The sequence below is a fragment of the Erinaceus europaeus genome, chromosome 3 (genome assembly GCF_950295315.1).
Source record: "Erinaceus europaeus chromosome 3, mEriEur2.1, whole genome shotgun sequence".
Lineage (NCBI taxonomy): Eukaryota > Metazoa > Chordata > Mammalia > Eulipotyphla > Erinaceidae > Erinaceus > Erinaceus europaeus.
Window position 1 is genome coordinate 86991887 of NC_080164.1, and position 10465 is coordinate 87002351.

Genomic DNA, 10465 nt, shown 5'->3' on the forward strand with positions numbered 1-10465 from the left:
ATAAAAGAAACTCCCCAACTCTTCATCTGAACTATTCCAGCCTTTAGGCTCATGATCAGTCAACAATTTGGCTCTATATGTTAATTCTTTTTTCAGCCAACAGGTTGCAGATGCTACCATGATGCCAAATGGATTTCCCAGGGCAGAGGACCCCACCAATGTGATCTGGAGCCCCGCTTACCCAGAGCCCCGCCCCAGTAGGGAAAGAGACATGCTGGGAGTATGGATCAACCTGCCAACACCCATTTTCAGCAGGGAAGCAATTACAGTAGCCAGACCTTCCACATCCTGCACCCCATAATGACCCTGGGTCCATACTCCCAGTGGGATAAAGAATAAGAAAGCTATCAGGGGAGGGAATGGGATACAGAGTTCTGGTGGTGGGAACTGTGTAGAGTTGTATCCCTCTTATCCTATGTTTTTTGTCAGTGTCTCATTTTTATAAATAATTTTGTTTAAACAATCAGCAATATCTGGAACAGCCCCTAATTGACATTCCATTTGATGAGGCATACATACAACCTGATCTGGCTAAATACACTAGACTGAAGAAAAAAAAAAACTCTCTAGAAATGGACCTATCTTATGACCCAGTACTCCCTTCTCCTAGGGATTTACCTAGAAAAATAAAAAATACCTATCCAAGGAGGCATGTCTATGAAGTAGAAGCCCTTTTAAATCGCACCCCTAATAAACTAGAAAAAAATGAATAATCACCTGAAATTCAACAAAATAAAACCAAGATTTCTTCAGAAATTAACTACACAATAGACACTTCCACAATGTCACTTAGACTTCCCTGGTCAGAGGACCTCACCTCTCCAGAGCCCTGCCCCACTAGAGAAAAATAGAAAAAGGCTCGGGGTATGAATCCACCTGTCAACATCCATGTCCAACTGAGAAGCAAGTACAGAAGCCAGACCTCCCACCTTCTGTACCCCCAAAAAGATTTTTGACCCAAACTCCCTGAGGAGTAAATGTTAGGGGGGAGATGAGCAGAGGGCTCTGAACTCCAATTCTATCAGGACCTGGAGGGGGGGGGGGAGAAAGGACACTCAGAAGCAGAAGTAGTAGATGTGACTTATAAAGAGGGGAAAGGCAGAACAATAAAACATGAGCAATATTTATATAAACATAGACAGATAGTATAGAAATAATAGGAATAATAATCCATTATCTGTGATCTTGGGAGAACTACTACAGTTTCCAATAGAGGGAATGGGGACACAGAGCTCTGGTGAAGGGAAAGGCGTGTGATCATACCCTTGTTATCTCATAATTTTGTAAATCAATAGTAAATCACTAATTAAACAATTAAAGAACCACCTATACACACCAGTGTTCATAACACCACAGTTTGTAATAGCTCAAATTTGGAAGTTACCCAGATGCCCAACAACCAATGAGTGGCTAAGAAAGGTGTAATACTATATAGCTGTTAAAAACTATGGCATTCTCCTTTGAATACTGTAGTCAGAACTTGAAGGCTTCAATGTTGAGTGAGACAAGCAAGAAAAAGAAAGGCCAATACCAAATAATCTCACTTCTAGGCAGAGCTTAAGAATAAAGGACAGTGAGGGAGAAGATATGGTGAAACTTGTGTGTGGTGTATTAGACTACAGGAACAGACTCTGGGAAAGGTGCAAGAGGGACATGATGAAGGAACATCAGGATCCTGGGGTGTCTCCTAGACACCAATCAAGGGGAAATGAGAGGCTATGCCTATGTGTTACAGACTATACTGTAAACCATGGATCCCCCCAATAAAAATTTTTAAAAGAAAGAAAAATGGCTCCTGAAATATATCCACTTCATAGTTCCTGCAGCCTGTACCTTATCTGGAAAAACAATTAAAAGTTGGGGGCTGGATGGGGTAGTGCACTGGGTTAAGCGCACATATGTGAAGCTCAAGGACCAGCAGGAGGATCCTGGTTCCAGCTACCAGATCCCCAACCTGCAGGGGTTCACTTCACAATCAGTGATACAGGTCTGCAGGTGTCTGTCTCTCTCTCCCTCTCTGTCTCCCCCTCCCCTCTCAATTTCTCTCTGTCCTATCCAAAAGAATAAGAAAACATGGCCACCAGGAACAGTGAGTGAATCCATAGTGCCAGTAAAAAGCCCCAGCAATAACCCTGGAAGGGAAGAAAAAGAAAAAAAGGGAAAAAAAGGCACTATCAGATACTTAGAGGAAAATATTGGCAGAACTTTTTTCCGCATAAATTTTAAAGACATCTTCAATGAAACGAATCCAATTACAAAGAAGACTAAGGCAAGCATAAAACTAAGAGACTACATCAAATTAAAATGCTTCTGCACAGCAAAAGAAACCACTACCCAAAGAGAGATCCCTCACAGAATGGGAGAAGATCTTTACATGCCAAACATCAGACAAGAGGCTAATAACCAAAGTAAATAAATAGCTTGCCAGTCTCAACAAGAAAACAAATAACCCCATCCAAAAATGGGTAGAGGACATAGACAGAATATTCAGCACAGAAAAGATCTGAAAGGCTGAGAAACACATGAAAAATGCTCCCAGTCTTTGATTGTCAGAGAAATGCAAATAAAGACAACAATGAGCTATCACCACTTCAATCCTAAGAGACTGTCATACATCAGAAAAAGTAACAGCAGCAAATGCTGGAGAGGTTGTGGGGTCAAAGGAACCCTCCTACACTGCCGGTGGGAATGTCAATTGGTCCAACCTCTGTGGAAAACAGTCTGGAGAACTCTCAGAAGGCTAGAAATGGACCTACCCTATGATCCTGCAATTGCTCTCCTGGGGATATATCCTAAGGAACCCAATACACCCATCCAAAAAGATCTGTGTACACATATGTTCTTAGCAGCACAATTTATAATAGCAAAAACCTGAAAGTAACCCAGGTGTCCAACAACAGTTGAGTGGCTAAGCAAGCTGTGGTATATATACACAATGGAATACTACTCAGCTATTAAAAACGGTGACTTTACTGTTTTCATCCGCTCTTGGATGGACCTTGAAAAATGTATGTTATACGAACTAAGTAAGAAACAGAAGGATGAATATGGGATGATCTCACTCTCAGGCAGAAGTTGAAAACAAGATCAGATGATAAACACAAGTAAAACCTGAACTGGAATTGGCATATTGCACCAAAGTAAAAGACTCTGGAGTGGGGTGGGGTGGGGTGGGGAGGAGAATACAGGTCCAAAAAGGATGACAGAGGACCTAGTGGGGATTGTATTGTTATATGGAAAACTGGGAAATATTACACATATACAAACTACTGTATTTGCTATTGAATGTAAAACATTAATTCCCAATAAAGAAATTTAAAAAATAGAATAAAAATAAAATAAACATAAAACTATAAAAATAAAACAATTAAAGTCTTTGTAGATATAGTTAAGGATATGGAGAGACAGGATTACCCTGGATTATCTGAACAGGCCATAAATACTATGCTAAATGGAGTGAGACAGAGTATTTGAGTACATACACAGAGAAGACAATATGAAGACAAAGCACAGAAATTTGAAGATAGTGATCTTCAGTCTTGAAAATTAAAGTGTATTGCCAGAGATATAACAAACAGCCCCAAGATGTTGAAAATTATATATTGCATCAGCCGATAGCAACCTAGTCAACGCAACGATTGCCACCTCAGCATGCTTCAGCTCAGACTGTGTCCAGAGACTTCACTTGTGGAATGACAACCCTTCAGCTTCATTACTCAGGTGAGACCTTTCATAGTATTCTTTCATAGTATTCTCTAATTTCTTTCATAGTATTCTTTCATAGTATTCTCTAATTTCATAGTATTCTCTAATAGTATTCTTTCTTAGTATTCTTTCATAGTATTCTCTAATTTCATCCCAGGTGGATCACTTTCTAACAAAGTCCCAAAACCTAGATATATGCCAGGTTCTGTGAGAGCATATGTTCACACGTATCCATAAACAAATGCAAAATATATACCTGAAAGCAGAAGTACACTAGAGTTTGCAATGAGTACCCCCGCAACACTTCCTCTCCACTATTCCAAGCTTTGGGTCCATGATTGCTCAACAATTTGTTTGGCTTTGTATGTAACTCTCTTTTCAGCCACCAGGTTCCAGATGCCATCAGGATGCCGGCCAGGCTTCCCTGGACTGAAGAACCCCACCAATGTGTCCTGGAGCTCAGCTTCCCCAGAGACCCACCCTACTAGGGAAAGAGAGAGGCAGACTGGGAGTATAGACCAACCAGTCAACGTCCATGTTCAGCGGGGAAGCAATTACAAAATCCAGACCTTCCACCTTCTGCAACCCACAAGGACCCTGGGTCCATGCTCCCAGAGGGATAGAGAATGGGAAAGCTATCAGGGGAGGGGATGGGATATTGGGTGGTGGAATTGTGTGGAGTTGTACCCCTCCTACCCTATGGTTTTGTTAATTTACCCTTTCTTAAATAAAAAATAAATTAAAATAAATAAAATAAGGCAGATCCCATGGTAATTTTTTAAATAGCATCCACAAGACACTACTACATTGGGTTAGAAAGGCAATTCATGATGGGATTGTCAAATCACTTGTTCACCTAATGTCACACAGTGAGTTGTATGACATCTCCACTAAGGATTATTCATTAGTTATCTGCTAAGAAAGGCATATCTACCACTCTAAAATTATTCTAGGCATTTCTACAGGAAAAGAATTAACATAGAAGATGTATTGTACTATGAAAAATCTGTTTAAAACACTGACTTTCAAAGTCCCTTTAATATAGCTTGAGATGTGGGAGTGTAATGCCTCCAACCCTGTTCTTTTTCCTTAAGATTGTTTGGCAATTCTCAGTGTTTTCTGGTTCCAAGTGAACTTCTGTAGCTTTTGTCCTATTTTCTTTAAAAAAAAAAAAAAAGTGGGAACTTGATGGGGATTGCATTAAATTTGTGTATGGCTCTGGGTAGAATATTCATTTTGATAATGTTAATTTTTCCAGTCCATGAACATGGAATAGCTTTCCATTTATTTGTGTCTTTTTCTATTTCTTTGAATAGTGTAGCACATAGTTTTCAGTATACAAGTCTTTCACTTCTTTTGTTAGTTTTATTCCTAGATATTTTATTGTGGTGACTGCAATAGTAAACGGGACTGATTTCTGGATTTCTCCATTTAATAATTTGGTCCCTCTTCTCAAAAATTAGATGCCCATAGGTGTGGGGGCTTATTTATGAGCTCTTGAGTCTGTTCCACTGGTCAGTGTGCCTATTTCTGTTCCAGAATGGCCCTGGGAGTACAATGCCTCCAGTTCTGTTCTCTAGATATCTCTCCCAGGCAAATCACTTTGCTAATTTTTTTCCCATTATTTCCTGTGATAACAGTTAGCCATGTATGTACAACCCTAGATGAGTCTTATGAGTTCTAGTGAATCACCAGATCTAGGAAGTAATCTCTTGATGAGTTCCCAATAAAGTTCCACTTTTTACTAGTGTGGCACAATGGCAGTTTAAGACTCCAAGGATTAGTGTCAGTTCACTCCTGAATCTAGCAATTGCCCAGAGATCTGGATAGTTCCTTTTTCATAATGTATAATCACTTTAGTAAACGACTGAAAATTTCTGGGCGAATTCTCTACTCTGACACCATTTTCTCAGTTAATATATTTTTTTATAAATTATTTCTTTATATTTTTTAATTTTTTATTTAAGAAAGGATTAATGAACAAAAACATAAGGTAGGAGGGGTACAACTCCACACAATTCCCACCACCCAATCCCCATAACCCACTCCCTCCCATGATAGCTTTCCCATTCTCTAGCCCTCTGGGAGCATGGACCCAGGGTCGTTGAGGGTTGCAGAAGGTAGAAGGTCTGGCTTCTGTAATTGCTTCCCCGCTGAACATGGGCGTTGACTGGTCGGTCCATACTCCCAGTCTGCCTCTCTCTTTCCCTAGTAAGGTGTGTCTCTGGGGAAGCTGAGCTCCAGGACACATTGGTGGGGTCTTCGATCCAGGGAAGCCTGGCCAGCATCCTGGTGGCATCTGGAACCTGGTGATTGAAAAGAGAGTTAACATATGAAGCCAAACAATTTGTTGAGCAATCATGGATCCCAAGCTTGGAATAGTTAGGGAGGTACTCACTGCAAACTCTAGTGTACTTCTGCTTTCGGGTATATATTTTGCAGTAGTTTATGGATACGTGTGCACATAAGCTCTCTCTCACAGAAACTGGTGTATATCTAGGTTATGGGACTCAGTTAATATTTTTATCCAACTTCATGTTAGCTATCAAACTCAAGCAGAAACTACCATATTCATGGGTCCCTAGAAACATGCTTAAAGTGGACTTGATCTCAAATCTCATTTGCTCTGTTTCTACTTTTTGGTTCCTGTTCATTAACCATTTTGTCTCACTTTATGTCCTGCAATTTTTCAGATATCAAGTTGTAGACACTATCATGACTCCATCCTGACTTCCCTGGGCAGACGATCCTGGAACCTCACTTATCCAGAGCCCAGCCCCACTAGGGAAAGATAGAGACAGGCTGGGGGTGTGGCTCCACCTGCCAATATCCATGACCAGTGGAGAAGCAATTACAGAAGCCAGACCTCCCATCTTCTGCACTCCATAAAGAATTTTGGTCCATACTCCCAGAAGGATAAAGAATATGGATGCTTCCAATGGAGGGGATGGGACACAGAACTCTGGGGGTGAGAATGGTGTGGAATTATACCCCCATTAACATGCAATTTTTTAAATAAATATTAAATCATTAATACTAAAAAAAATTTCTTCGGTGAGATCAGAGGAAGATTTATGACATGTACCCATATGAATGCTACCAGATTCTTTCTCAAGGATACCCTGGACATGAGAGGGGAAGTTGAAGTGAATTGACTTATGCTCAGTAACTGAGAATCTGTGATTCACTTGATTATTAGAAAATTAATAAGAATTTCTTCTGCCATATAGTTTAAGCAATACTCTATAATTATTCAAATAACACTCATATCTCTTTCATAACTAGGAATACAGTAGTCAGTTACTCAGTTATAGACTCCCCCAGGGACATGCTAGGAAGTCCACCCTCCATGTCTTTGGAGTTTATATATGGCCATCTAACTTCTGTTAATGTGGAATCTCATTACCTCCACCTCAGTGGAAATATCATACACAGTTACCTATGGCCTACAAAAGAGAGTAAGAGCCCTTTACAAAACCGTGACCCACTACATATTCCTCTGTCTGATCTTCTGGTCCTTCTTCCAATTATACTTTATTCTAGGGGTTAGGCATGTCTTAATATTCCTACCTCACCAAACATTCCTTCTTCATACTGTGATAGAAAAACTAACAAAATGTAGCTCATCCTTAAGAGCAATATTTTGTCAACCAACCAAGAAAATTATGAGAGCCCATCCCAGCTACCTAAGCATTACATCTCCAGTAAGTGTATCTGTCTTAGTAAATTCTGCTCAGTGATCTACTTTTCCTTCCTTCATCTAACACTGTTAGAGTCAACTCCCCATATATTTCCACAGCCTTTGATGATTCTACATGAGCAGTTTATCAACTATTTTTGTGTGCAAGTAATTCCTTCCAAACTCACACCACTTAGCTGTACCCAAGACATTTTACCCTAGCTGCTTCTGAAATGTCTACAATGGGTGCTGTCAATAGGTCTTAAGAGAACATGAGCTTCCCACTTCAAGGGACCTAACCACAGGCAGTAATAAAAGATGTCAAGCACAGGGAGGTTGGCTTTCCCAGACAGAGGAAAGTAAACTATTGAGACTCAGAGTGACTCAGGGTTGAAGAACGTTAGTTTCATCTGGATCCCACCACATATCCTTGTTCTAAATTTCAGAGTCTCACTCTTTTGCAAACAGTGCGCTTTCTTTGTTGTAATTTAACAACCAGCACAGTGCATTTGGACCATTATCAAAATCACAGCACAGGGTGGGGAGATAATGCATCCAATCTAGTCAAGTCATATGCCTTACTATGCAGTAGACTCTGAGTCCTGGCATCACATGGGGACATCACAGACAGTAATGGGGTAGTTCCATCAATGGTCAAGCAGGGTTGTAGTATCTCTTCTTTCTTTCTCTCTCCCCCTCCACACACACACACTGTCTCTCTCTCTCTCTCTCTCTCTCTCTCTCTCTCTCTCTCTCTCTCTTTCTCTCTCTCATAAAGAATGAGGATCAGAAGACAAATTATCCACTAGGTAAAGAGTGTGCCATATCATGTGCATGGCCAGAGTTTGCTGTGGGAGTGTCAGGGTAGTGGGGAAATCTCCAATTCTGTGGTTTTTCTCTCTACATATATCTGAAATAAAAAGAAAGAAGTCAGCCAAGAGCAGCAAAACCATGCATGCAATAGGCCTCAGCTCAAAAAAAGCAAATAAATAAAATGAAATAGAAATGGAAATTTTGTGGTCCGGGAGGTGGCGCAGTGGATACAGCATTGGACTCTCAAGCATGAGGTCCTGAGTTTGATCCCCGGCAACACATGTACCAGGGTGATGTCTGGTTCTTTCTCTCTCTCCTCCTGTCTTTCTAATAAATAAATTAAAAAATATTTTTAAAAAAGAAATGGAAATTTTAATACAGGGAAGTCTCTCACCCTTCACACAGCTCAGCAGTAGATTCACATATGTGTGAGACCTTGTAACATTTTTTAATAAGTCAGTAGCCCAGTAGGTAAAACAGTGACTAGAGTGTTGAATTTAAGAGCATGAGGTCCTGAGTTTGATCCCTGGTACCACATGTGACAGAGTGACATTCTGATTTCTCTCTCTCTCTCTCCCTCTCTATCATAAATATTTTTAATGCAGCAAAAAAATTAGATTCTTCTTTATACCTAGAGTGAAGGAAAAAGTGATGAAACACGAAAGTCCTTAACAAAGAGTGTAGTAACCACCACTATGCTTACTAAGTATTTACTACATATCCTGAGCAAGTTGTGGTATATACTGAGCAAGTTGTGGTATATATACACAATGGAATACTACTCAGCTACTAAAAAATGGTGACTTCACCATTCTCATCCAATCTTAGATGGACCTTGAAAATTTCATGTTAAGTGAAATAAGTCAGAAACAGAAGGATGAATATGGGATGATCTCACTCTCAGGCAGAAGTTGAAAAACAAGATCAGAAGATAAAACACAAGTAAAACCTGAACTGGAATTGGCGTATTGCACCAAAGTAAAAGACTCTGGGGTGGGGTGGGGTGGGGAGGAGAATACAGATCCAAAAAGGATGACAGAGGACCGAGTGGGGATTGTATTGTTATATGGAAAACTGGGAAATACTATGCATGTACAAACAACTGTATTTGCTGTTGAATGTAAAACATTAATTCCCCAATAAAGAAATTTAAAAAGAAGTGTTTACTACATATCAGACCCTATAGTAGGTCTATTAGCTATTAAACACTAATTAATTAGTTTCATTACACTTAGAATAAATCTCCAGAGCTTGGGAGTGAATTTCCATGCCCCTAATGATCTGTATTCCTGCCGACCTCTCTGAATTCTGGTCAGAAAGTTTCAGCCACAGTACCTCTTTTCACCCCTCTTGTATTTCATTTCTACTCTAAGCTGGCTTTTCTTTCTTTCCTTCTTTCTTTTATTTTTCCCTTTTCCTTCTCCTTCTTCTTTTCCTTCCCCCCTCCTCCTTGTTTCTTTCTTTCTTTTTTTTTTTTGAGGTAGTGGAGGTAGAAAGGTATAGAGTGTGAGATGACAGCACCCTAGCTTCCCTCAATGTGGTGTGTTCCGTCACATAGCAAAGAAGCAAGCTATCCAAGTGAACTATTTCACATGGGCCCCAAGCTGCTTTTCTATTGGCAAATTTAGGGGCAGAAGGGTCAAAAAGTATAACAATAATGGCTATACAAAAAGACTTTCGTGTCTGAGGCTTCAGAGTCCGGGGTTCAAAATGGAGCACATTAATAACGCCAGAGCAGAACAGTGCTCTGGTTCAAATAACATAAATATTAACTGGTTAATTTATGTATCTCTTAAGTATCCAAGTCAGGACAAAGCTTTCTTCTGTCAAGCCTGAAGTTGTTTTATCTACTGTGTTCTATACCTTTACTTCCTGTGGTCAGTTCTTTGTTATTTACCAGGTCTGCTTATTGTGTGTCCAGGAAACTTCAGCCTCTCCTCAGACACCATGTCTGTCCTGTTCCTAGAGCACTGTACCAGTGCAGCATTTGCAGAATCTGCACAACTTGCTGAGGTGTGTCTATACTGTTTGCTCCATTTTGCAAAAAAGCGTCGAGGGGTCAAGTTCACTTACTTTCTTCAGCTCTGTAGAAACCAACTCCGTGGCTGCGCGACTCTTAGATGGATATGGCTGCCGCCAGGGACAGCTCTGTGCACAGTCCCAGGTGCATTCAGGCCACCACCGTTCACTCCCGGCCCCAGTGACTGAGAACTCAGTCTTCAAGGATAAGCAAAGCGTCCGCCTCAGTGTCACAGGCTTCTTACCGCG

At 40.4% G+C, this 10465-nt stretch overlaps 1 protein-coding gene across 1 annotated transcript in view; it reads right to left on the reverse strand.

Annotated features, from left to right (window-relative positions):
• The window catches only part of TMEM182 (transmembrane protein 182), a 97653-nt gene extending 87274 nt beyond the window's left edge, over positions 1–10379 (reverse strand). The window contains exon 1 of the mRNA XM_060187628.1: positions 10271–10379. The gene's annotated coding sequence lies outside the window, so the exon portion shown is untranslated. The remainder of the gene's footprint in view (positions 1–10270) is intronic.
• Between the last annotated feature and the right edge of the window lie 86 nt (positions 10380–10465).